The 27970-nt window shown below is 44.0% G+C and overlaps 2 long non-coding RNA genes across 2 annotated transcripts; one reads left to right on the plus strand and one right to left on the minus strand.

The window, feature by feature from the left end:
- Window positions 1-1053: 1053 nt before the first annotated feature.
- On the minus strand, window positions 1054-19991 carry LOC123365175. The gene is made up of 4 exons (XR_006577464.1): window positions 19883-19991; window positions 7833-7899; window positions 3936-4037; window positions 1054-1332 (listed from the first exon to the last, which is right to left on the minus strand). It is a non-coding gene; the product is annotated as an uncharacterized LOC123365175 (long non-coding RNA).
- LOC123365176 lies at window positions 14359-27167 on the plus strand. The gene is made up of 3 exons (XR_006577465.1): window positions 14359-14514; window positions 16275-16307; window positions 25817-27167. It is a non-coding gene; the product is annotated as an uncharacterized LOC123365176 (long non-coding RNA).
- Window positions 27168-27970: the final 803 nt, after the last annotated feature.

Consider the following 27970-nt stretch of genomic DNA (forward strand, 5'->3'; position numbering starts at 1 on the left):
TGGTTATCATACATACTATCCTAATAGTCTATGAAGTGTCACGTCATCCTTTTGGAGACTCTGTCAGTCCAGATCATTTCACCAGCTGTGATTTTGTTAAAGTGGATTGCATTAAAATATCAAACACATACCAAAGAATGTAATTCTGACCAAATGAAAACTACTAGGTATGAAAATTCAAAGATAGACCCAGGGGAGTAGCTGAGTGTCTTTCATCGTTCTAAATGAGTCCCCTTACAATGCCAAATGCAAACGGTGTTAAAAACAGTGTAACCATCCAACAGATATATTATATATGAATTTAAACAGCCCCAAATGGACAGCAATATTATCCCTTACATTCTACTTTATGGCATGAGGGAAATGAAATATTTATTTTAAAATGCAATTGAGTCACATTGTAGATAAACAAAAAAATGAAGCATGCTGTTCCAGCTCCCAATGGATTTAATGTTTTACACTTACATAGCACCACTTATAATAAACCTGACAACACACCTGCAGGTATTGCTATTAGCCATTGGTAACAGGAATGTGACTTGCCCAAGGTCACACAACAAGAGTTGGAAATCGAACCTAGAAACTGTCCTGTCCTCCTGAACTAAGCACTAGATACACCTATCTAGTCAGGTTCTTATCCTACATGTAGAGGTCCATGTTTTTCACAAATATGAAATAAAAGAGAAAAACAACATATAAAATGCCATAAAACAAAAAAACTCAGCCCCTAGTGGTGGCTCCTTTCCTGCCAAGCTGGGCCTGGCTCCCTGCTCCAGATGTTGTGACCTGGCACTGGGCAGTGCTACAACCTTGTGCATCAGGTTGAAACTTCTAGAGCGAGTAGCCGGGCCCAACCCCATGGGACAGAAGCCTCTGCTGCGCAGTGAGTATGGCACAGGCTCACTCTGCACATACATCCAGGGCCTCCTCCCCACAAGGGGCAGGACCCAACACCCTCTTCCCTCACCCACTGTGTGTATAAAATGGATACAATGAAGTTACTCAAAAGTCCTGAAAAATAAAACAAAATAAATAAATAAAAAGAATGTCCCGGGGTGTTAACCAGACCCTTCACCAGGGCAGCTGACAGTGATGCTAACAGTCATCACATCGTGCTATATAAGATTACTAACTCATGCAATCGCATATATCTCTGCTCTTCCATGGTCCTTCCACGTCATTCCATTAGCCTGCTTGTTCACCTGCTGTGTGTAGTCCAAATCCTAGTCTGTGAGCTCTTGGGGGCAGGGACGGTCTACGTATATTTTGTTTGTGCAGTGCTTAGCCAATAAGACTTAATCCCTGGATCCTGCTCAGGGTCCAATGGAGCTTCTACAATAGAAATAAATAATAACAATGTTGCATAAAAGGGTACTATTGTACCCTTTGATTGAACAGCACCAAAAATTAGCAGTTATAAAAATGATCCAGCTATTTTTTTCAAGCTATGTTAGTCTTTAATAAAGGTGTATATAAAGTCACATTTAGACTTGGCTTCGAGTAATATCCCATGATATTGCTAATTGATTTTTCTTACTTTCTCAGCCCACATGAAAGCAATGCTGTTGGGATTGCTTAGGGGGGAGTACTGTTTGTTGCCACAAGAGCTGCGTGGCTGGCAGCCAACAGAGCAATTGCTCCGCGTGCCTAGAATGATAATTGAACTAATGGTCCTTTCTTTATTTTTAACCTTGATATTAGCACTGATACAGCCTTCTGTTGCCAGAGTGACAGATGAGGCCATTTGAGTTAGATTGATTACTAAGGCATCACGTGCGAAGAGTGCAGGAGAAAGTGTAATGGGCATCTGTGATGCTGGCAGACCAGGTGCCAACTCTTGCCAAAGTCCCCATGTCTCAATTGAACACTGACAACTACAGAGCTGAGATCAGCCTAGCTCACCTGTGTCTTAGTACTATTAAAACAGGTGTTAGCATTATAAGAATGTGTTTTAGTTTTTAGACTTTATTAAATGCTTGTGCATTGCTGCATGGATTAATCTAAGGGCAGGTCTACACTACGGGGGAAAATCGATATAAGATACGCAACTTCAGCTACGTGAATAACGTAGCTGAAGTCGAAGTATCTTATATCAAATTACCTACCGTCCTCACAGCGCGGGATCGATGTCCGCGGCTCTCCATGTCGACTCCGCTACCGCCGTTCGGGTTGGTGGAGTTACGGAGTCGACAGGAGCGCGTTCGGGGATCGCTATATCGCGTCTAGATGAGACGCGTTATATCGATCCCCGAGAAATCGATTGCTACCCGCCGATACGGCGGGTAGTGAAGACGTACCCTAAGTTATAAGCTCTGTATTCCCTATTGTAAGGTAATATCTGAGTGGTTGTATTGTGAGCCTCTGTGATGGTGTAAATCATCAGACAGGAGAGAGACATTAATTAGTGTGAAGTGCTGGTTTCCAACAAAAGATGTTATGTCCTGCCCAACAGGAAATGTCCATCAACACCACAAACTATTGTAGGATGTTAAACAGGACAAAAAATGTTTGTTGTTCTGCCCTCCCCTTCTTCAAGTGGATTCCTCCTGTCAGCTGGGTTTGCAGCTCAGAGCACATGGAAGGAGGGAAAAAATAACCCAAACAAAAGGAACCAATGAGCTCTGTGCTGCTTGGACTCTGGGAAGCAAGGTTTTCTAGGCATAAGCAAGAGATCACCAGTTGCTTAGCCTAGGTTAACCCTAAAATACATATAGAGCTTGCTTACTATAGAAGCTTCTGTTATCTTTTGAAACTTAAGATTGTAACTCGTTTTTGTATATATGTTTACCTGCTTTAACCTTGTAAATAATTGTCTTGTTTGCTTTTTCTATTTAATAAATCTCTATATAGTGCAGGGGTTCTCAAACTGAGGGTCGGGACCTCTCAGGGGGTCTTGAGGTTATTGGGGGGTTGTGAGCTGTCAGCCTCCACCCCAAACCCCGCTTTGCCTCCAGCATTTATAATGGCGTTAAATATATTTAAAAGTATTTTTAATTTATTAGGAGAGTCACACTCAGAGGCTTGCTATGTGAAAGGGGTCGCCAGTACAGAAGTTTGAGAACCACTGATATAGTGTATTATAGGATTGGCTACAAGTGTCTTTAGTGTGAGATCTATGGTGCAATTGATCTAGGGTAAGTGACTTGTCCTTGGGACTGGAAGTAACCTGAATATTGCTGTGATTCTTGGTGTAAAGTACCACCGGTCACAAAGGGATGCTCACTTGGGTGGCAAGATATAGTGGAGTACCCAAATGGATTGTCTGTGACTCCATGTTTAGGCTGTTATAGTGCCTGAGGAGCTTACACCTGATAATTGATTGGTGAAATCTAAGGATAAGATTCACAACCAATTTGGGTTTTCTGCACTGGTTCTTAACAGTCTGCTCTGAGGTTGGCATTCAAGCTCTTGGGTCGCTACTGGCAGTGTCAGAGGACCCACCCAGTCTCATGTGATGACTGGCACAGTCTGGGAAATGGGAGGCTGTTATTATTCATCACTAATACAGTAGCAGTGCTTAGAGACTAACAAATCAGAGCCTCCTGGTGCTGGACTTCATACAACATTCAAAAATGACAGTTCCTTTCCCAACGGGCTTGCAGTCTATAATGTAACACCGTGGTCAATGAGGTGAGAATACGTGCTGGGAAAAATTCATCCGAAACTCAAAATCAGGATAATCAACAATGTCAAGACTTTTCTTTAAGATCAGTAATCGGGCTGCTGTGGTAAATAGCAATAGCAAAGCAGCTCCTAGTCACGTAGCCTGACACTTTATAAAGCCACTCAAGTATGGCTGCCAAAGTTTCCAGATGCACTAGCAGGGAGTAATTCTCACTTATTCCAGTTACTACTATGATATGATCTCTCTTCTTGGCTACAGCACCGCCTCCCTCTCTCCCCACCCCTCCTCCCTCCACGCCCTCCTTCCCCACCTCCAATGCTGTTTTCTACTTCAGGCTCTCTCTTCTGTTTGCATGTACATTTCCACCCACAAATGGCATATGAGTTGAGGATGGTGGATTTGAGCTCTCACACTGGAAAAAGGAAAGGAGGGAAATATATTTTAAACGCACAATAAATGTGATGTCATGTCAGTTAATTAAGGAGATTGAATAGTTTTGAAACAGGCATTGACATCTAGCCACATTCTTTAATGGCAATTTTTATGAAATCCAAACATTGAGAATGACTTTATGGGACAAGAAGAAATAATGTCATGGTGCTACATACAAACAAAAGAAGGAAGCACTACCTTCCCTCCAATACAGTCAGTATGTTTGTTACAAAGCACAACTCAGCATAAGCAAGAAAGTTCAAGTTCAGGCTGATACTCCATCTCTAACTTGCTGTTGCTGTACCCTTTGGCCCAAATCCTACCATCTCTTCCACAGTCTTCCCAACCTTCATGATTGTATTGCAGGTCTAACCTTATTTCATGTTTAACTTAAAGACCTAGCTCCTGTAGACATTAACTGCAAGAGACTCTCAGCTTCCACTTAAAATAAAATTAAGTTCTCAGCCTTCATGGTTTGACAGATCCCAAGGCCAGAAGGTACCACTGTGATCATCCAGTCTGATCTCCTGTGTAACACAGGCCAGAGAGCTTCTCCAAAATAAGCCCAAGAGCAGATCTTTTAGGAAAAACATCCAATCTCGATTTAAAAGTTGTCAGGGATGGAGAATCCACCACAACCTTGGTAAATTGCTCCAATGGTTAATTACCCTCACTGTCAAAAATGTACACCTTATTTCTATTCTGAGTTTGTCTAGCTTCAGTTTACAGCCATTGCATTGTGTTATACTTTTTTTGCTAGTTTGAAGAGCCCATTATTAAATATGTATTCCTCATGTAAATACTTGTAGACGGTAATCAAGTCACCCCTTAACCTTTCCTTTGTTAAGCTAAATAGACTGAGCCCTTTCAGTCTACCACTATCATGCCACACTCGCAAATTCCTGAGCATAAAGTGTTTTGACTTTGTACAAAATGTCACAATCTAGCAGAAATCCAGCCTTCCTTCAATCACTCATTAGATATACAAAAGCAGCATTGCATGCTCTTTGCCCACATCACCAGCATGGACAAAAACACTCCAGCACATCGTCCTTTCAAACTCTTCATCAACATGCAAAGGGGTGCATGCCTTGACCCTACCAGAGAGTCATGGATTCTCAGGATTGAGCCAGAACTGGGAACCTCATTATGTGATGCCTGGTGTACATCGTCAGCTGTGGTCACTCTGGCTGGCACAACCTTCCTCAATAGACTGTGTGTGCTTGATGGGATAGGTATGGAGGAAAGAAGCCAGGATGGAGCAGATAAGAGCAGAGACAGGCTGGAGTCACAGGAACAGAATAGTCTATAACCACTAGAAAACACTCACCTCCAGAACCTGGAATTGAACCCAGGAGTCCTGACTTGCTACTCTCCTCTGCTATGAGTAAATAGGTGTGAACCGCATTAGTGTGTGCCTCATCCTCCACCTCTAATGATTGAATCAAGTAGAGGAAGTATTGCCAATTCTCATGACTTTATCACAACTCTAGTGATTTGGTGATTTTTTTAACTCTCTCATAAAAAGACAATGAGAGGCACCAACTCAGGAATTTTCCATTAGTCAAGATGGCCACCATATCCCACTACTGTCAATTGGACTGAAGCCAGCAAGATGGCCACTATATCCCACTACTGTCAATTGGACTGAAGCCAGCAAGATGGCCACCATTTCCCATCAGTCTATCTGAAAGTGGGAGTGAGGATGCCCTTAATAAAGCTGGTGGCCATCTTCCATGTTTTCAGTGAGATTTAAGCCATGCCCCCAGGCAAAATGGCTGCCAGGCTATGGTTCAGGAGGCTGGGCAGGACATGGGGACTGTGAAGAGACATAGAAATGTGGATGGGAGGAATGAGGGGGAGCAGGGCACTGGTGGGATGCTGGAGCAGGAGGCAGATTTAGGGTTTATAGGGAAATGGTGTGCAGGGGATGTGAGGATATGAGGGAGGCTAAAGGAGGGCAGAAGGTGGTGATGGAGTGGGAGATGGAGGGATCAGATGGCAGCTCCCTCAGCCTTGAGGGAGTGGTTCAGAACAGAAGTCCCCTCTTAGAAGCCAGGGGCAGGCAGTGTCACCCTGTTGCCAACTCTCACAAACTGATTGCAAATCACAAGATTTTGTCGCCTGCAAAAGGAACTATTATGATAGTGTGAGCATAGAATCATAGAATATAAGGGTTGGAAAAGACCTCAGGAGGTCGTCTAGTCCAACCCCGTGCTCAAAGCAGGACCAATGCCCAACTAAATGATCCCAGCCAGGGCTTTGTCAAGCCTGACCTTAAAAACCTCTAAGGAAGGAGATTCCACCACCTCCCTAAGTAACCCAATGATAGGGGCTGGACATGCAGGCAGACCTTGGCGTGAGAGCCTTGGGACTGAGACTACAAAACTACATTGCCCCTGAGTCCTGCCTTCATGTATAGCTCTATAGCAGAATGGGGGGGCGCGGGAGGTGGGGAAGTGGTACTGTTGGGTCCCAGGCAGAGAAGCCCTGAGGCAGTGGGAGGCAGAGAAGTGTTGCTGCTGGATCAAGGCAATAATAAGAAATGGATGGCAGTTCCGCTATCTAAGGGGTGAAGAAGGGATAAGTGAAGTCCTCATCTGAGCAGCCCAGAAGAATCCTGCATTTTTGTGTATATTAAAGATGTTGTAACCAGAAATTACCACACACACATTGGCAGATGAGTAAAAAATGAAATTCACAGACTCAAAATCTTTTTTTTAAAGAAAATCTCATGTTGTTTGAGGGTCTGCCTCATGATTTTTGATCTCTTGAGGTTGGTAACGCTGTAAAGGATAACAGCTACCTTTTACTCGTGACAGAGGTCTGTGCTGTGGATCTGAAGAGCTGAATCATGCTTATGACCCAAGTATGGTTCCACGTGATGGAATTTCTGTTTTTTCTCCTTTTTAAAAAAAGTTAGGAAATGACATCCAAAAAATACTTATTAAAAGAACAATATTAAGGTTGCAAAATCAAACACTTCAAAGTTTGGAAATGCGAGGACTTCAGCACAAAGCATATGCACAAGGGAATCGAATGAAGGTGTCACTGTCAACTTTAATTCTGGCATTTCCTAACTTCTGAGTGCTTGACTACCTTAACCGTCTGTTAACAAAGGGGGTTTCTATATATGCAATATTAGTATAATATATAGTGAGTGGCAGTGTTATTATGACATTCCAGGGTGCAAGCCAGACCAGTGAAGGGCTGTGACTCCCTTGCCTTGCAACCTAGTTTGGTTTGGTGTTGTAACTCCCAACCTGGGTTGCTCACAAACAGCCTGCTAGCACACAGTTCACACCCTGAGTGTCTGTGCATATCTACAGTCCTGGTCAAGCAGCTCTGACCCCAGCAGCCTGTCAGTACGTATCAATCATACTCTGGCTTCCACCAGCTTTGGCTATCACATGCAGGGTGATCCCAACACACTCCCAGTCCTGGATTTTCCCCCAAAAGTTGTACTCTACACCATCCAGGCATCTCCAGGACAGTCCCGATATATGAGATCAGTTGCCCCTCTAACGGGTCAATATTCAACATTTTTCCACTTTACTTGGAATTACCCACACAGATCACAACCCTGTATTAGTTTGATTAAAGAACAACACAAGTTTATTTAACTACAAAGAGGTAGATTTTAAATGACTACAAGTAATGATGCATTAAAGTCAGAAATGGTTACAAGAAAAATAAAGATAGAATGCAAAAAGAACAGGAGTACTTGTGGCACCTTAGAGCCTAACAAATTTTGGTTCAAGTTGAAGTCCCTTACCATGTGTTCCAGTAACATTGCTGACCAAATTCTCAGCCCAGGATCTGCTTCCAAGGTCCAAGGTCTTCTTAGGTGAAAAGAGAGAGATGGGTCATATGGGAGATAACTTGGCACGTTTTGCCCCTCATTTTTATAGTTCAGTCACCCTTTAAACTGCATTTTCCTGAGGTTGGTGATAAAGTTATTTCTAACTGAGAGCAAGGTGACATGGAGTCTGGTAGAGAAGAGGTGTTATGCTGTTGTTTGTCAAGAAACAGATCTGTTTGTTCCTGCCCACTTTCCCTGCCAAAGAATGGCTACCTGATAGGTGATGGCCCATCAGCTTTGAAGACACCTGGCTAGAGGCGTCAACTTTTTCTTTGTCTTTGAGAAATAGATTTACCAACTTCCCAGACTTGTTGCTACATACATTTCATTTCACCATGATATTACTGAGCAGTAAGTTATTACATTTTGAATGATACCTTAAAAGGCACATTTTGTACAAGGATTTTTAAAATAGTGCTTAGGGTATGATTATAGGGGTGCATTCTGTCATAGTGATCCACTGGTTAAGAGTACTCTATTGCAGGGGTGGCCAACCTCAGCCTGAAAAGAAGCCAGAATTTACCAATGTACATTGCCAAAGAGCCACAGTAATACGTCAGCAGCCCACCCATCAGCTCCCACCCTCCAGCCCCCAGCACCTCCCACCAGCCAGTAGCCCTGCTAGTCAGTGCCTCCTGCCTGCCGCAATCAGCTGTTTCGCATGTGCTGGAGGCTGTGGGGGGGGGAGGAGCGAGGGCATGGCAGGCTCAGGGGAAGGGGCAGGGGCCTTGGGGGAAAGGGGTAGAGTGGGGGCAGGGCCTGGGGCAGAGCAGGGAGTTAAGCAGTAAGCACCCCCCTAGCACACTGGAAAGTTAGCATCTGTAGCTCCAGTCACTCAGGGGGTTGAGCATTGGCCTGCTAAACCCAGGATTGTGAATTCAATCTTTGAGGGGGCCAGTTAGGGAACTGGGATAAAAATCTGTCTGGGGAGTGGTCCTGCTTTGAGCAGGGGATTGGACTAGATGAGGTCCCATCCAACCCTGATATTCTAAGGAGCTGCATATTAACCTTTGAAAAGCCACATGCAGCTCCGGAGCCACAGGTTGGCCACCCTTGCTCTAGTAGAAGCCAAGGGTGCTGGGTTCTATTCTTGGCTCTGCTGAGTGACCTTGAAGAAGTCACTTCCCCTCTTTGTTCCTCTGTTTCTCCTTTCATCTCTCTTATCTGTTTAGACTGTAAGTGCTCAAAGGCAGGCATGTCTCTTCCTACGTGTTTGTACAATGCGTAGCACAAGTGGATCCTGATTTCAGTATGGGTCCGCAGGCTCTACTCGAATACAAATTATAAGTCATCCAAAGTATTATTTCTTTGCTTGTGTATTATTACATTAGCAACATTCTCATATATATATTCTGTATTATAGCAGTAATCAAAAGGCAGCATACAGTCATTTATAAATGCACAGTCCCATTCCCTGGCCCAAAGAGTATTGCATTATTTTGCACTTTCTTTTTAAATGTTAGCACTAAAAAGAGCTAAGCAAAACCAGAAGAAAAGAAAACAGCTCAGCAAAGCAATTTTCAAGCAGAAGTGACTCAGCCATTTTCCATGCAGCAATAAATATGTGTACAAAAATGTCTATGCCACATTATGCAGTTATCACGTACATTTTGTTAAAGAAACAACAGAGCACTACTGGAGCACAATAAAAGCACCCAGGGGCAGTAATCTTCTATGCTGTATGTATGGAATATTGCCCCCACTGCTCCTTTCACTCCTCTGGCTTAAATCTGACCCCCAAAAAAACCTTTCTGAAAATCTGGAGGGAAAAAATTCAATCCTGGCCTGGAACGAGACCTTTTCTGCCAAGTTTCATCCAGAAGCAATTTTTTACAGCTGAGTTATAAACCCCTGGGAAAAGAGAGGCTTTATAAAGGAAATGCAGCCACAACCTTAGTTGCAGCAATGCTAGGGGCTGGTGATGGAATATTCCAGGGGTAGGAAGGTCTTTCATTAAATGACAATAATGGGAGACCTTTAGTGAGTAACAAGAAATTTGCTTGAAGTCTTTTTTTTCCTTTGTCTTTTCCATTTTGGTCAGTTCTTGGTCATTTATCTGAGTTCATTAAAATAGCTGTCAGCTGAATCACTGACTCAGGTAATAACATACTCTCCCCTTTACTGGTGACAATGCTTTTTGAACTATTTTTTGGACTGGGGTGACCAGATGTCCCAATTTTATAGGGACAGTCCCGATTTTTGGGTCTTTTTCTTATATAGGCTCCGATTACCCCCCACTCCCTGTCCCGATTTTTCACACTTGCTGTCTGGTCACCCTATTTTGGACAGTGTTTTATTCTAGGTGCTGATTATCGACCAGAAACACCATCTCAGGAAGGCCAAAGTAACTGAGCATTAATTGTTAAGCTCATTAGCTGGGCACAACATGCTTCTATTAAAAAAATTATTTAAATCAATTCTCCATGTTTATGCAAGCTACTAGACTGAAAGCCCCGGAGCCTGAATCCTCGGTGTATCCATCAAGCCAGTAGCAGAGACAGCAGCAATTATTTTTTGTGTAACAGTATCTCCGAGAGGGCACAATTGAGATTGGGATCCCATTGTGCTAGGTGCTACACATTAAAGAGGAAAGTCCTGCCCAAAGGAGTCTACAATCTAAATACAAAAAGGGAAGGAGGGGAAATAGAGCCACAGAGAGGTGAGAAGTGACTTGCCCACAGTTACATAGCAGACTAGTGGCAAAGTAAAGGCTAAAACCAGGTCTTCTGACTGACTGTCCAGTACCCAGTATAATAGACCACACTGCTGCTCAATACTCCTCAAGTTTCCCCACACTGCCCCCAGCTCATATGTCTCAGCTCTGACCTGTTGGGAACACCACTAAGGAGTAAGAGGGCAATTCAGTCTCTATGCCTTTTCAGTCCTGGGCCCTTCTGCTGAGACTGGGGCAGGAAGTGCCAATTATGGTGGCAGAGTTTGTGATTTACATACTTATTTAATGAAGGCCACTGAACAGGCATTAGATAACACTATCAGTCTGGTCTGGGGTTGGACCAATGGCCTAGAGATGAAAGGCCATTTGGAAGGGATATTAAAGCTTATGGTTCAGGGTTTAAGCTAGTCTCTAACTTCCCCCCAGCCTGGGGGAAGATTGTCGCACCTCTGCCTACTGTAGGATTCCTGTGCCATCCTCTGAAGCATCTGGTGCTGCCTACATTCAGAGACAGAATACTGGACCATATGAACCTTGAGCATGTTTCAGTCTGGCTATTCCTATGTTCATTCTCGTTCCCAGTCTTGAAATGTTTATTTTTCAAGTGTCCATAGCAGCAAAGCAGGTCCTTTATAATACAACTGCATTTCAGTCATGCAGTCAACACCATCTTCAGTGTGGTTGAGGAACTGTGGAATCAAGTGGCAAAGACGAGCATTGCATGAACACTCAAGCCATCAGTAGTTTTACCTGTTTTGCCAATGCTGTGACTGAAAAAAAAATCTGTGTCTTTTTCAGAGAATTCCTAGCAAAATGAAACCTGCCGTGATCAGCCAAATTCCTTTGAGAAAGCAGTGGATATACTGCATTCTATGGCTTTTCAGACAAAGATGGGCTTATAGCATTTCGGACGAGGCACAAGAATTGTCCTCTTCATCCCTTAGTGCCTGTTCATGGGCAAAACAGCCAACAAGTCATTAATTTAGGACAAGAATGAGAAGTGTCATGAAGGCATGCACCTAAAAGTCAGCTAGGATTCTCAGTCCTGGGACTCATGAAAATATTTCTTCCTATTCCAATGATGGCAAAGATCTTGGGAAAGATTCTTCAGTGCTCTCTGCTGCTTATAGACATATGGCAAAAGTTTGTGAAGCTAATTTCTTTTATGCTCTCCACACATAGTTCACAAACACCTTCAGCCGTAGCACAGATTATAGAAGAAACAAGACAAAAACCAATTATCGAAACTACCCAAATTCTAGGGGACTGGACAAAATGAGACCAAGAGCTGAGTTACCTCCAACTGATTTCATTTTGTCAAACCAAATCCACACACAACTCAGTCTGAAAAAGAAAGAGATGAATAGTCAAATTTTCAAAAGTGCCTAAATGACTTAATAGCCCACGTCCCATTTTCTCAAGTCACTTGGGCATCTAAGAGCCTACGTTTAATTGAAAGTCATTTGGACTTAGACACTTTGGAAAATTTCATCCCAAAACTGGAACTGTTTATCCAACATCCTCCTCATCCCCACCAAATTTGGGGTTTGGCTAAAAGGGGAACAAACTCTGAACCTTCTCTCTATGGGCAACACAACCTAAAACCAGGGTTTTCTCCATCTCTAGTGAAAATACTTGGCTTGATTCTGTAGGCTCGCCATAGGTCTGAGCCTCAGCAGGTGTAAATCATCTTAACTCCAGGATCTGGCCTCATGTATGGATCTCCTACCAAATCCTCCAGGAAACTCACATACCAAGGCCTACTATTTGCTACTCTTACTAACCAGTAATGCAGGCTTTGGCCACATGTAAAATAACCGCTTCAGCATGTTGGTACATCTCCATCAACTATGCATGAAGTCAGCAAAAATATTCTAAACCAAAAAGCAAAATGTATTTACAAGTAAAATTCAGCTTAAAGGGCTAATGGAAATGATTCTGTCTGCTCATAGATTATACAGTCAAAGATCACTTTACAATGTCTGGCCAGCACCCAACCCTTCCTAAATGGAGAACTCATGCAGCTCTATCCTTGTTCCCTCAGAGTGTTTGTTACTGTGCTGAAAACAACTGGAAAGATGCAGGGCAAGAGGCTGCCAGGAGGCAGGGTTTTTAATCCCACTCCGAAGCACAAAACAATAAATCATCTTCTGCCATCAGCTCATTATTTTTCTTCTGTTTCTTATAAACACAGCAGCAACATCAAATGAAATATGAGCTTTCCAAGGCAGTTGGATTTCCTAGGATGTACTGTAGAAAGGAACATTTGCAGACATATGGCAGGCAGGCTACGCTCAGAGGAGTATTTTTAAAACTGGAGCATAGCAGTTTTCAGTCCAATAATGTGTAGGTGGTCTATGTTACTAACCCTAAATCACTTCAGTGATAACTATTTTTCCTGATCATAAGTTATAAGCACACATCAGCCTATATGTTGTTGGTTTATTAGAGGGTTTGTTGTTGTTGATGTTTAATGAAACCCTCATATATAATCCACTTAAAGCAGGGATCAGCAACCTTTGGCATGTGGCTCATCAGGGAAATCCACTGGCTGGCTGGGATGGTTTGTTTACCTGCAGCGTCCTCAGGTTCAGCCGATCGCAGCTCCAACTGGCCACATTTCACTGTTCCAAGCCAATGGGAGCTGTGGGAAGCAGCGGCCAGCACATCCCTCGGCCCACACCGCTTCCTGCAGTTCCCATTAGCCTGGAACTGTGAATCACAGCCAGTGAGAGCTGCGGTCAGCAGAACCTGTGGACGCGGCAGGTAAACAAACCATCTCGGCCCGCCAGTGGATTTCCCTGGTGGGTTGCGGGCCAAAGGTTGACAATCCCTGACTTAAAGGAACTGTAAAATGCATGATTTTTCTTATCATTTTTCAGTGCCCAAGTACAGTATATGTAATCAAGAGACTTGGTCTCTGTGAGCTTGAGCAAGGCACTTCACTAGTCTTCATGCCTCTGTTTTGCTTAGAATCATAGAATATTAGGGTTGGAAGGGACCTTAGGAGGTCATCTAGTCCAACCCCCTGCTCAAAGCAGGGCCAATCCCCAGGCAGATTTTTACCCCAGTTTCCTAAATGGCCTTCTCAAGGATTAAACTCACAATCCTGGGTTTAGCAGGCCAAGGCTCAAACCACTGTGCTATCACTTTACCAACTTTTGTCTAGTTTGCCTATTTAGACTGTAAACTCTTTGGGGTAGGGATCATCTCAAGGGCATCACCCTTGATTGAGGCCTTTAGGTGTTGCCATAATACGCTAGCCTGAAGAATTTGCAAATTAAGGCTCCCATCATACAAGTTGCTCTATCATTGGAGACCACCACTGCCTACAACAGGGTTGGTGTGGGTACCGGGGTCTGTCTCATGGACAGTGGCCTAATTTCAAACGTGACACAAGAAAAATAAGGAGGCGGGGGAGGGCTAACAAAACAGGAGGAAGCTTGGGGGAAGGAGAACAGAGGCAATCTCAGTACAGTGACACAGGAACTCGATAGATACTAGCACACGACATGACTACATGAGAAAGGTGTGGGTGGAGAGGGGGTTTAATATACAAATGTATAGGAATCTTAGTTGGTTGGTTTGTTGTGGGCATCACTGTAGAAATGTCTGAAATTAACATTAGATGATCAACTCCAGTTTAATTGCATTGTGAAAATGAGTAATTGCAAAGTACCAGATTAAAATATGAAAATCTTAATTGAAATGTTAAATATGTTTCAGAGCAAATGTTTTTGTTATTGATTATTTTCTAGCGCAAACAGCAATGGGCACTTTGAATACAGGCAGGAAGACACGGTGCCTTCCCTGATAAACCTGCAATCGAAACAGACAACATACAATGAAAGACAGGAGCTGGGATGTGATGAAAAGTGACATGACCAAGCAGTGAAGTTGAGCCCATGTTCTCCAGAAGCGGTACTAGCCTGGGCCTTGGGAAACCTTGGTTCTGTTCCCAGCTCTACCCATGACCTATTTTGTGTCCTTGGGCAAGTCACTTCCTGCCTCTGTTTTCTCACCTTACCTCACAGGGACATTGTGAGGATAAATACATTAAAGACTGTCGGGCACTCAGATACTATAAGAATGGAGGCCACGCATGCACTTAAAATATCTTGTTAGTTCCACGCTTTTGGCCTATATTCTTTAAATTAGTTGTGTGTAGTGTTTCAATGACTGGCTGTCAGATTAGCTGTGCAGAGACTAGGATTTATAGGCCTCTTGGAAGAGATGCATTTTAAGGAAGGTCTTGGAGGAGTGGATGGGAGGCATGGCAGATTGGGCTAGTGAGGGGTGTACAGGTATAGGGAGCTGTGCAGATGAAGGCCTGAAGACAAGAGTTGGAGAAGGAAACAGAAAGCAGCAAGTTTTTCTGCTTGGACAGGGTGGGGTGAAGTGAGAGAGGCAGGAGCAATGTTGCACAGGACATGAAGGCTAGGATAGCAACATTGTCACAATCACACTCAAGTCTAGAAGCTTTACACAGAGCCTCATGTAAACCTGAATGCTCTGCTTCTATAACATGAATCCCATGCATCCCTGCTGATCAGTGCAAGAGCTGGGTCTAGGCTTGGTGGTCTCTACCTTGCAGGGATGAAACAGAAGAACCATAATTGTTCCATTCACATTGCATTTGGTCCAAAGAACTGATATGGGGGAATGGCCAGTGAGTTGCCTTGATCCATATGCTCACAGACCTGCACATGATAGGAGTTTGCATGAAGCTGCTACTCCTGTCCATAGTCTGCAATAGTAGCAGCAGACCCCCATACTGCTGGCTTGGTCTGAGGCATCCTCTCCTCAGCCCCACAAGCATCGGGATGAGCACACAGCCTGTTTAATCAGACTCTGCACTCTCTAACATCAGTGCATTTAGGTTTACCACTATACTGGAACAGACCCATGATCCATCTAGTAGTTTCAATACTATGCTGGTGGATACTATGGAAAAGCCCATACATTAGCTCAATCAGATAGATAAGTTTGATTTCCTGTCTCTGACAGTGCACAAAGCCGGATGATTCCAATGTTGATATAATTCCCCATAATACATCTAATTGGGCTATCCTACACCATTAGGGAAATTGTCTTTCTGACTCAATCCAGTGAGCCAATATACTTAATAGCCCCTGTACCTTTATCCTACTGTATGTCTAAACCTCTTTAAAAATATACTCAGCTATTTGTGTCAACAGTACGCTTCAGTAGTGAGTTCCTCAAGTTAATTATAGATTGTGTCGATGCAGAATAGATCTTAAAAGTAGACTAGGGAAAGCACTAAAATATACCATAGAGAAGGATCTTGCATTGACATGGAGATTAAAGAGGTGACCTAATAACTGCAGGTTATTTCCATCTCTAATTTCTATAATCCTATGATTTTACCAGATGTGCTGTAGCCCATTAATGATACGGACTGAGGTTGCCCTAAGTCAAAATTTATATGCTTCGGAGAATTTGTCAAAAACGCGGTGTTCTTGTAACCATTGTTTTTACTGTGTAATGTTCTTCATTATGTACTCTTCAGTCTTACCCATGCGGATGAGTTTGATTTGTGCATCAGTTAATTCAATGAGGATGCAATGTCTGCGTAGGAAGGTTCATGGTAAAACAGCAGTAAAGAACACTTTGAATGAAGCATGAATTTTATTAGTGATTTGACTTCTTCTTGTTTTCAGCCCACCTCTGTTTTCAGTTGTGGCTGCAGAATGGTAAGTCTTTAATACTAACAAATTAAAGTGCATGGGCAGGACTGGATGATGGAATGCATCTTTTTTCATCTCTAACCTCTGTGTTTCTAAATGGTGTTTAAAATTCATCCAGCTGCTGTAAGAGCTTCCATTCTTTCTTGTGCTTATGCAGCCCTTTATCTTGAATTAGAAGCATTCATTATTTATCCACATCTGTCATTCATAAATCTGTTTATTATGCAAGGAATTAGACACCTCCCCCATACAAATCCCATTATTCCAGGGGATTTATGGCTGTGCTATCAGCATTCTGTTTGAAAATGCCACAGTCTGTCTTTAAGCTACTTTGGGAGATTGTCATGTGTTTATTTAAAGGCAGCAAAGTCCGCATTATAACTGCACTTCCCTAGGGCTGTATTCTGCTGTTCTGACTCATGCCGAATGGTACCTCACTCCACAAGGAGCGTAAATCAGGATGGCAGAATGTGGTCCATAGTGTGTTTCAGCAGAGGGTCTCAAAGCACTTTCGGAAAAATTTATTAAGCATCACAATGTGCCATAAGGTGTGTCCTTATTCCTGAAGCAAAGAAAAGTGAAATGACATGCTTTAGGTCTCATAGACAATCGGTAAGAGAAGTGATGTTTTTCCTTTTCGTCACCTGTTCTCAACACACACAGTTCTCCTATAATTTCATTTCACAAAGGCCCACAGTTTCCATCTGCTCTGTTTAAAACTGGGACCTGCATTGGGGCCTGTTTGACTGGCCACATCACTCCCACTAAGATAATGAGTTGGGAAGAATCACAGTGAGAGAAGTGTGGACAGCAGCAAGCACTGCTTGTGCTAGGATGAAAGTCACCTGGCCAGAAGAGCAGAGACTTTGGGGCTAGGACCCTTGTGCCAGATGACAGAGAACAGAAAAAAAACAAGGGCTTAGTTCTTGTCTCACGTACACTGGTGTAACTCTGCTGGGCAAAATACTCAGATTAAGGACAATGGAGTTACCCTGATTTACAGCAGCTGAGGATCCGGCCCATTTCAGTGGACTCCTGATTTATGCTGGGATAAATGAGAAGTGAACCAGGACCATGGACTTTATGGAAATTAAATAATGAGGCAAACAGTGGTAAAGATAGGGAAGTGGTGACTTGCTCAAATTAATACCTGACCTGGAAAGCAGCATTTGGGCTTATAAACCACTGCAGACTAGCTCAATGTCCTTACAAATTGGGTTAACAGCCAGCAACTAAGGTTAAGACAACTGATGCCAGATTTTCTCCTCTACTAGGAAGTATACAGCACATATTGTTTCAGAGGCAGATGCTTCTTTGAAATGTAAGGCATTAGAATGAGCATCCTTTTGAGTTGCAAATAAACTCACACTCACGCTCTTATCTAGAGGGGAGAAAAACAGACATAATGGCATTGAGCTGAGACTCCTGATTGATTGACACCTGACCTGCCAAACCGGAGAGCCATGATTCTGAGTAACAGCCTAGGTGCACTCTTACAGCAAAGGGGTTTAATGTGTTTGGACAGGAGTTACAACAGAGCACACTAAAGCAATCACTGAGAAATAGTTTGAGGCGTGGTTTGTACTCAGTTGCTTTCCAGAATTCTGGAAACAGTATTAGACATCTGAGTTATCTGCTGTGCTTTTGCCTTCTACTACCTCTGTTCAGAGTGGATCTGCAGCAACTAAATTAAATTAGGATACAAGCAACACGGTTCTCCCCAATGAGGAAATAGACTGTTCCTTAGGCCAAATTCCTCTCTCTTGTAATTCCCTTAACTTCCATGAGATTGTACCACTGATAAATTTGCCCCTGGAGCACAAACCTTTCTGACTGCTCCGCTGCATTACTGTATGCTCTGCTCTGTGTAGGGTATACCCTCCAAATCAACAAGCATTTTAAAGAAGTCTTTGCGGGTGAGCTTTATTTTTCTTAAGGTTTAGGTGAATCATCCCCACTAAACAAGTATTCGGCTTGGGCTCACAAGAGACACAAGACATCAATAGTGTGGGTGCCACAAGGCAGTAATGAGGGGCATTCTGTGAGGTGCCTGCCAACCCTATGTCTCTCTATTTGCTGTTATTAATGTCTCCCTTTCCTGAGGGCAGTATTTAAAGAAACAAGCTTTTCAAGCTGGTGATTTCCTTCTTTTCGTTGCTGAAGAGATGTAAACAGATAATGTCAAGCTACCAAGACCTCCCATTTTACCTGTATTAAATTCCAGTGGGGCTGATTTATTGAACCCTCAGGATGACTTCAGTGCGGGTCAGGATTTCAATGGAAAGGTGGTGCAATCCCAGTGGACAGAATATGCACTGGGATTCATGATAGCTGGGTATGATTCCCGGCTCTGCCATTGCCATTCTAAGTGACCTTGGGCAAGCCATTGCCATGCTCTGTGCCTCAGTTCCACTCTCTGTAAAATGGGGACAATGATACCAACCACTTTTGAAAAGCACTCTCAGGCCTACTGATGAAAGGTGCTATATCAGAGTTAATGGCAAAACTCCCACACACTTCATCAGGGCCAGGATATCATCCTCAATATCTTTTATTTAAAAACACAAATCTACAGCCATGAGATTTTAAACAACCTCTATTTGCACTTAGCAACCTGAAGTTCTCTGTAGCAGCTCTGAGCTACCAAAAGCTCTCCATGTATGCAGAAGAGAAGAAATGAATGCCATGCACCACAGCTTACTTAAGCATGACTGGTCACACAGATGTCCACATATTCAGCTAATCATCAAATGGTGGAACCATAGCAACAGTGCACCAGAGGAGAAAAAACAAAGCAGCTCTGGTCACTGCTGAGACCCAAGAAAATAGTGAAATAATGTGGATGCCAATGAAGGACAACAGTGGGTGGGGAAGAGGATTTTTCTTTTAAATTTGTAAACTGTCAAAGTTGTATTGCAGACTCGGAGAGAAGGATCTTCACCTGCACTTCTATCCTGAAAGTGACTCTGCAAAAGTGACACTGTGGGGTTCCACAGTTAATGTTTTTCAAGGATTTCTGTTTTCACCAACCCTACAAACTTAACCAGGATTGGAGATTCAAGCTGGTTTCTAGTCACCACCCGCGAGTACGGTCGCCAGGTGCCTGGTTTTTAACCAGTCGAAAAGGATACCTGGCAGTGTGCGCTCGGATGTACTGACTGGACACCAAAAGTCTGGTTACCATGGGCCGGGGGTGGGCAGTGCTAGGTCATCAACCCCTGCCAGCTTCTGCTCAGCCAGGGCCGCCTCTTACCTGCATCTTGTGGGCAGGCAGGCAGCAGGCTCTGCATGAAGGTATAGTGCCCATCACAACCTTGGAGCAGAGGGAGCCCAGCTTTGGTGGGGGGAGGGAGATGGAGATGATCCAGTGAGGAGGAAGAGGTTTGGGGGGAGGAGGGGGAGAGGAGCGAGCAGGGGGCAAGGCCTCAAGGGAAGAGGCAGAGCAGGGACAGCCTGGGGGAAGAGAAGGAGCAGGGGACAAGGTCTTGAGGGAAAAGGCAGGGAAGGCAGGATCCAGTTTTCAGAAATTAGAAAGTTGGCAATCCTACCCCCAGGAGCAACAAAAACACCTGTCAAAATACCTGTCAAATTGGGTATCTAGTTACACCCATGCAATCCTAGTGTCTTCAGATCATGCCCTCAGTTGCACCTCTGCAACTTCCTTTCCTTCATGAGTTTACACCGGTATCCATGACTGCAACTTAGTAAACAATTCTGTTGATGATGCAAAAGATAGGATAGAACCCAGCTCTCTCTCTCTCTCTCTCTTTTGTGCTTCTGGACTAGTAGGAATAAAAATCAGTTAAAACTTATGTGTGTTACTAAAGTCAGCAACTCCAACTGAATATTGGGGAGAGGAAATAGCTCAGTGGTTTGAGCATTGGCCTGCTAAACCCAGGGCTGTGAGTTCAATGTTTGAGGGGGCCACTTAAGGATCTGGGCAAAAATTGGTCCTGCTAGGTGAAGGCAGGGGGCTGGACTGGATGACCTTTCAAGGTCCCTTCCAGTTCTAGGAGATTAGTATATCTCCTAATATGCCCTGGGAGCAGAACACTGAAATAAAGAAATGCCATTTTTACATTCATTTTTCAGAACAAAAATACACTTTAAATATTCCAAGAAAAGCACTTGACTATGTTGTTCTAATAAGAACAGTTTAGTCTGCATTCATCTCCCTTTGCCATATCTCAAACCTCCACCTTACCCACCCACTGACACACATATGGCACGTACACACACAAGTCCCATCCCCGCAGAACGTACACAGATGTTTGTCTTCCCTTTGATTTTGGATTTCATCTCTCAATGCAGAATTTTGGATTTCATCTCTTCCCCTGTGGGCCTGACTTCAAAAACCAACTCAGACTGATAAAGTGACAGAAAACCATTCTACCTGGAGTTGAGTAATTCCTATTGTCTCAGGATATATGCCAGACACATCCTAAAGCTTTCAGCTAGAGCTGGGTGGCCCTGTATTAAAGGGCTTCCATTCATTAAAGACAGAAAATACACATTTCTTATTTCCATCAGATTCTGAGCGGGCAGTAAGCTACTTAATGACTGGCTGGCTTCAGGTGGTTGTCTACCGGAAATCAACCTGCAACAATGCAATAAGTACATGGGCCTGACTCTTCTGTCATTTACACCAACTTTACCGCAGTATAACTCAATTGAAGTCAATAGAGCTTTTGCTGATCTACAACAACTGAGGCTTTGGTCGATTTAACTTCAGTGGAGTTACTCCTGATTGACACTGGTGTAAATAAGAAGAAAGGCAGGCCCATATTTTTTTTAATTTATTAGATTTTCCTTATCCAAGAATATGCTAGCCGTAGAAGCAGACGGGGTGTGGGGAATGGCAAGGTGGGACACATGCCGCTGTCTCATGCTTTAATCATTTGAATAGAAACGACGGGAACTAACACAAACTGGTGCTGGTGGAGCCTAGTGACCAGACTGCTGGACTGGGACTCAGTAGACCTGGGGTCTATGCTAATTTGGGTCACCTGTTTGCTGGGGGACCTTGAGCAAGTTGCTTCACTACTCTGTGCCTCAGTTTCCCCGTCTGTAAAATGGGGGTGATGATGACCTCCTTTGTAAAGCACTTTGAGATCTACTGATGAAGAGCGCTGGGTATTAATTTTATTATGCAAATTCAACCTGGAAATAAAATTCAGATTTTTAACAGTGAGTGTAATTAACCACTGGAAAAGTTATCTGTAAGATATTGGCCCTGTGTGCAATAATTTAACATCTTTTTCTAAAAATTCTAATCAGTTTGAACAATTATATGCATCACAGAGGCTACACATCAGTTTAGTTAGTTACCCTTTGTTTCACCAAGAATCGATTTATTTACACCACCGCAAATTTTCTAATACAGTGGTTTTCAACCTTTTTTCAATTTTGGACCCCTAAAAAATGTTGAACGGAGATGTGGATCCCTTTGGAAATCTTAGACATAGTCTGCAACCCCCCCCCAGGGGTCCGTGGAACACAGGATGAAAACCACTGTTCTAATACAGACACTCCCATGTATTGGCTTTCTTACCCCAGTCTCTGTTTGGCTAGATATAAAGTAGAAATAATTCTCCCTTATTCCTTTATGGTTTTGAGTCTATAAAGGAGAGGAGGGGATTAAGGAGGCACTCCAGAGGAGCAGATGAGAGTTTTGCATATATACCTCAGTCTAGTCATGTCAACTGAGACCTAATAAAGCATAGAAACCAGAGCTGGCATGGTATTTTTTGGCATGGCTTGAGGCCCATCCAAAAAAAAAAAAAGGTAGAAGAGCAAAAGAAGGAGCTTGATTATGGACGCAATTTCCATAATAAGTGTAAACATACGTCATCTAAACCTGATTTTGAACTTCCTTTCCACTTCTCTGTCCCAGCTTCGATCAAAAAGCAAGAGAGAAATAACTATGTTCAGACTGACATTTCAGGTGTTTTAGTCTCAGACCAGAGGAGACCTTTTGGGGTAAAATTTGAAGTAAATCTAAAATGTGAGACTGCTCTGAAAAGTGAGTGTGTAAAAATGCCACCTTCTTATGCAACAGATCTGTTTCCTGTGTGTTTAAGGCAGTGGAAAGCACAGGCGTCACTTAGGACATCATTTGAAGAAATGGGTCTGATTCTCTGCTGCTTTCCACCTTGTGTTGTCATTTAAACCAGTTCAAGGTGAGCGTAAATCACTATCATTCTGATCTGCTAGCACAGGACACCGACTTGGCATAAGTGACTGAGCAAAGCAGGGTCATGAGAATAACACCCAAAGGGTTGCACCTGGTCTGATATTGCCTGTAGAGCCCGGTGTCAGCGGTGGGGATGTGTGAGAAGGAAAGAACCCAACTTGACTATTAGATCTCATGTTGAGTTTCCAGGTCTGGCACCTAGGGAGGAAAAATCTCTTTATTTGTCAAAGGAGCACATTTGATCTTAAGTCACCGAGAAACAATGAGCACAAAACACCACAGTGATATTCCCGCAGAGTCGCTCTTCAGCATAGAATCACGCCTGAAGTCAAAGATACTTTTCGTGCTGTTCTGATATTTATATGTGACAGCCTAACTCTACCTTAACAACGATTTTTGCCTATCAGTGATAACTAAGGCTACATTTTAGTCACCGGTATTTTTAGTAAAAGTCATGGACAGGTCACAGGCAGTAAACAAAAATTAATGGCTTGTGACGTGTCTATGACTTGTACTATATATAGGGTGACAAGACAGCAAATGTGAAAAATCAGGACGGGGGTAGGGGGATAATAGGAGTCTATATAAGAAAAAGACCCCCAAAATCGGGAATCTCCCTATAAAATTGGGATATCTGGTCACCCTAACTATATACCCCTGACTAAATCTTGGGGAGGGGGGAGGCCCAGGGGTGCGGTGCATGCTCAGGGGGCGGTCCATGGGGGTGTGCAGGTGCTAGGGGAGGCAGGCAGCCATGCACGGCCCAGGTCCCGCACTGGTGTTGGGGGTGGCAGGGCAGGCAGGGTCCCTAACTAGCTCCACACCTCCCCAGAAGTGGCAACATCCCTCAGCTCCTTGGCAGAGGCATGGCCACACAGCTCTGCGTGCTGCCTCTTCCCCAAGCTCTGGCTCTGCAGCTCCCATTGGCCAGGAACTGTGGCCAATGGGAGCTGTAGGGGTGGTGCCTGTAGGCAGAGGCAGCATGCAGAGCCCCCTGGCCGTGCCTCCCCCTATGAGCTGAGGGATATCGCCGCTTCCTAGGAGCCGCCCCCCCCCAAGGTACACACTGCCCAGAGCCCTCACCCCGCCCGTGCCTCAACCCCCAGCCCTGATCCCCCCACCTGAATTCCTGCTGCTGCTGGACGGGAGGAGTTCCGTGACTTCCGTGACCTCCATGACAAACTCGCAGCCCTAGTGATAACCCCATGGCTCATATATCCTTTATACAATAGGTGGTTGAGCTGTTGCATTCCTCCACTCTTTTTCTGCACACATTTTAGGCTTCAATTTCCTGAACACTGACAATTTCGCCTACTATCCCTACCATGTACCTGGAGAAATATGAGGGGGGCTTACTAATGGTACCGTTGGTCCTGAAGGGAGGGAAAAAGAACTGGGATGGAGAAGGATTGTGTGTTGGGAGGCATTTCTGGTTTTGGAGGGACATGGGGGTGAGGGATGGAAAGTGACTGGTTAAGGAGCATTGACTGTTCTTATTTGAGTGATTGCACAAGTCCGTTCCACTTGTGTGTGCCCCGAATGCACCAGAGTTGGAGATTTTTTCCTTAGTGGTACCCATTGGGGTGGTGGATGCACCCACAGCCCCCTCATGCTGCTGCATAATGGTATAAAAGGTGGAGCCACCCCAGACCTCCCCTCAGTTCCTTCTTACCACCCAGGATCGGTAGTCAGAGTTCATCAGCTTGCTATTGCAAGTTTCTCCCTTTACAGGGACATTATCTTCCTTTCTGTAAATAGCTAAGTTAGTGTTATTCATTAGGATTAGATTAGTGTATGTTTTGTATTAGTGTATGGGTGATCTAGTGGACATAGTATACTTAGATTTTCAGAAAGCCTTTGACAAGGTCCTTCATCAAAGGCTGTTAAGCAAAGTAAGCTGTCATAGGACAAGAGGGAAGGTCCTCTCATGGATCAGTAACTGGTTAAAAGATAGAAAACAGGGTAGGAATAAATGGTCAGTTTTCAGAATGGAGAGAGGTAAATAGTGGTTTCCCCCAAGGGACTGTACTGGGACCAGTCCTATTCAACATATTCATAAATGATCTGGAAAAGGGAGTAAACAGTGAGGTGGCAAAATCTGCAGATGATACAAAACTACTCAGGATAGTTAAGTCCAAAGCAGACTGCGAAGAGTTACAAAGGGATCTCACAAAACTGGGTGACTGGGCAACAAAATGGCAGATGAAGTTCAATGTTGATAAACTCAAAGTAATGCACATTGGAAAACATAATCCCCAACTATATACATAAAATGATGGGTCTAAATTAGCTGTTACCACTGAAGAAAGAGATCTTGGAATCATTGTGGATAGTTCTCTGAGAACATCCGCTCAATGTGCAGCGGCAGTCAAAAAAGCAAGTAGCTTTTGGGAATCATCAAGAAAGGGATAGATAATAAGATAGAAAACATCAATATGTTATCCCACTTCCTACTGGTCCCATTTTACCTCAAATCAATATGTGGAACAGGGATATACCATGCAATTTATTTCCATTCTCCCCTCTCAAATCCCCTTCCCTGTCCCTCTTCAGAGACCTCTCTCACAAAGATGTTCTCCAAGAAGTGTAATATCTTCTTCATTTGAGAGCTATGGAAGAGGTTCCCCTTTTATACTGAGGGAAGGGTTTCTATTCACACTAATTCCTGATTCCAAAGGCAAAAGAGTTTCAGACCCATCTTGGACTTCCAAATTTGAACAAATATTAAAAGAAAATAATGTTTCACATGATCACCCTAGCCTACCTGGATCCCGGTAACTCATATGCTGCCTTTGATTTGAAGGATGCATATTTCCATGTGGCTATCTGTCAAAGCCACGGGAAAGTCCTAAGATGTCTGGTTAACAACATCCATTATCAGCTTGTCTGCTGCCTTGCAAATATTTACAAAATGCAGGGCGGTGGAAGCTGCATTCCTAAGGAAAGCAGGTGTGCAAGTCTTTCTTTACCTGGGTGACTGGTTGGTATAAGATTGATCCAAACTCCAAGTATATGTCAATCTATACAGCATCCAATTCCTCCTCAGTGTTCTGGGTCTGTTGATCAAGAAGAACCAGTCAATCTTCTCCCCAGTTCAGAAAATAGAATTTATAAGGGTAGTCCTGGATTCTACAGTAGAAGAAGCATATGGAGTGCAATTACAGTACATGCAAATCTTCAGACATCGGGGAGCCATACAAATCATTTTTTCCCCATAGCTAGTAAGGAATAATTACAAATGACAAATATACAATACATTGTGTACATTTTGCAGGAAACTTAACTCGACCTTTTCCCTCCTCTTCTTTTTCTTTTGATACAGGCAGAGATTCTGGTGTAAATCACGCTGGATCATTTCCAAGAAGCACTCAGTCATGCACCAAGCAATCAGAGAATAATCATCCTTTCACATATTCCATTTCATCTGAGAACAGCGCAGAGACATTCAAGAAGATCACAGCTGACTAATTTTTGACATAGGGCCAATTTCTGCTCCCCTCACTCATGCGAATAATCTCATTAAAGTCAGTGGGCCTGATTGTGGCCCCCTGGGATGGCAGAAACAGCAAGCCACCTTCTTGTGCCTCCGAGCTGTGTCCACTCGCAGCCACAGCCCCTACGTTCCCCCAAGCCAAGGAACAGTTCCCATCTAGTGCTTCTTGTAGGTACTAGTCAGATGTGGGTAGGATATCAGAGATGATGGAAGCTTACTTTGAATGAGGGAGCGGAGCAGAGTGCTCCCTATGGGGAGCAGTGGGGAGTCAGCAGCAGCAGGGTAGGGAGGGAAGGTTCGCGTGGATGCTCTGCATGGAGCACTACTGAGATTCAGCAGCCACGAGGGTGTCTTATCTGTTCCCTGGCCCGTTCCTGGGCACCATGGTGGCTGCTCCAGCCCGTCTCAGTCCGGCTCTCGCGTCTGCTTCCCTGCACGTGCGGACCGTTTACAGGGAATGAGGCACAGCAACAAAAACATAGATCAACGCCCATAATATTGCCATTGTGGGGTGCTAGTCCTACTGCCCCCTGGTTCCACCAGCCCTGGAGGAAGTGGTCTCTACCAGCTACCAGAGTAGGGTGACCAGATGTCCTGATTTCATAGGGACAGTCCCGATTTTTGGGTCTTTTTCTTATATAGGCTCCTATTACCCCCCACCCCATCCCGATTTTTCACATTTGCTGTCTGGTCGCCCTATACCAGAGCTGCTCGGAAATACAGGAGAGAGCATAACACCACCCTGAAGGTGCCACTGTACAGTAGTGAGGTCCAGAAGACACTATACCTCCCTGAGGAACAATGTCTCCTGATGGGGCAGCGTGGTTCCATGCACCTCCTGCCTCAGGGCTGTGCCAGAGCTACTCCTACTAGGAAGGCAAGTGGGATTCAGTCATAATGCTCAATATCCTCTTTAGAACTCAAACTTTTTAATCTGACTTATGAAACAACGGGCTAATCAGACCCCACTTTTCTAATAGTAGTATGAAGAGAGCCTGAGACATAAGCCTTAGTATCAGAGGCCTGGTATGAGGCAGGACCTGCTCACAGAATCTGGCAAGAACAGGGCTGTTATTGCAGAAATACATATTCCTAAGAAGTGCTAAGCACAGAGCACTCATGCAAACACATTCTGATATCAAAAGTATCTTGTCCAGATGAAAGGGGAACGGAAAGTCCCGCCATTCACTGAGCTGCATCCATTGTCACAGCAGCAAACAATCCTGTGGCACCTTATAGACTAACAGACATTTTGCAGCATGAGCTTTCGTGGGTGAATACCCACTTGGTCGGATGCAAGTAGTGGAAATTTCCAGGGGCAGGTATATATAAGCAAGCAAGAAGCAAGCTAGAGATAACGAGGTTAGTTCAATCAGGGAGGATGAGGCCCTGTTCTAGCAGTTGAGGTGTGAAAACCAAGGGAGGAGAAACTGGTTCTGTAGTTGGCAAGCCATTCACAGTCTTTGTTTAATCCTGAGCTGATGGTGTCAAATTTGCAGATGAACTGAAGCTCAGCAGTTTCTCTTTGAAGTCTGGTCCTGAAGTTTTTTTGCTGCAGGATGGCCACCTTAAGATCTGCTATTGTGTGGCCAGGGAGGTTGAAGTGCTCTCCTACAGGTTTTTGTATATTGCCATTCCTAATATCTGATTTCTGTCCATTTATCCTTTTCCTTAGAGACTGTCCAGTTTGGCCGATGTACATAGCAGAGGGGCATTGCTGGCATATGATGGCGTATATTACATTGGTGGACGTGCAGGTGAATGAACCGGTGATGGTGTGGTTGATCTGGTTAGGTCGTGTGATGGTGTCGCTGGTGTAGATATGTGGGCAGAATTGGCATCGAGGTTTGTTGCATGGATTGGTTCCTGAGCTAGAGTTACTATGGTGCGGTGTGCAGTTACTGGTGAGAATATGCTTCAGATTGGCATGTTGTCTGTGGGCGAGGACTGGCCTGCCACCCAAGGCCTGTGAAAGTGTGGGAT

This window comes from Mauremys mutica, chromosome 2, assembly GCF_020497125.1.
Source record: "Mauremys mutica isolate MM-2020 ecotype Southern chromosome 2, ASM2049712v1, whole genome shotgun sequence".
NCBI classification, from domain to species: domain Eukaryota; kingdom Metazoa; phylum Chordata; order Testudines; family Geoemydidae; genus Mauremys; species Mauremys mutica.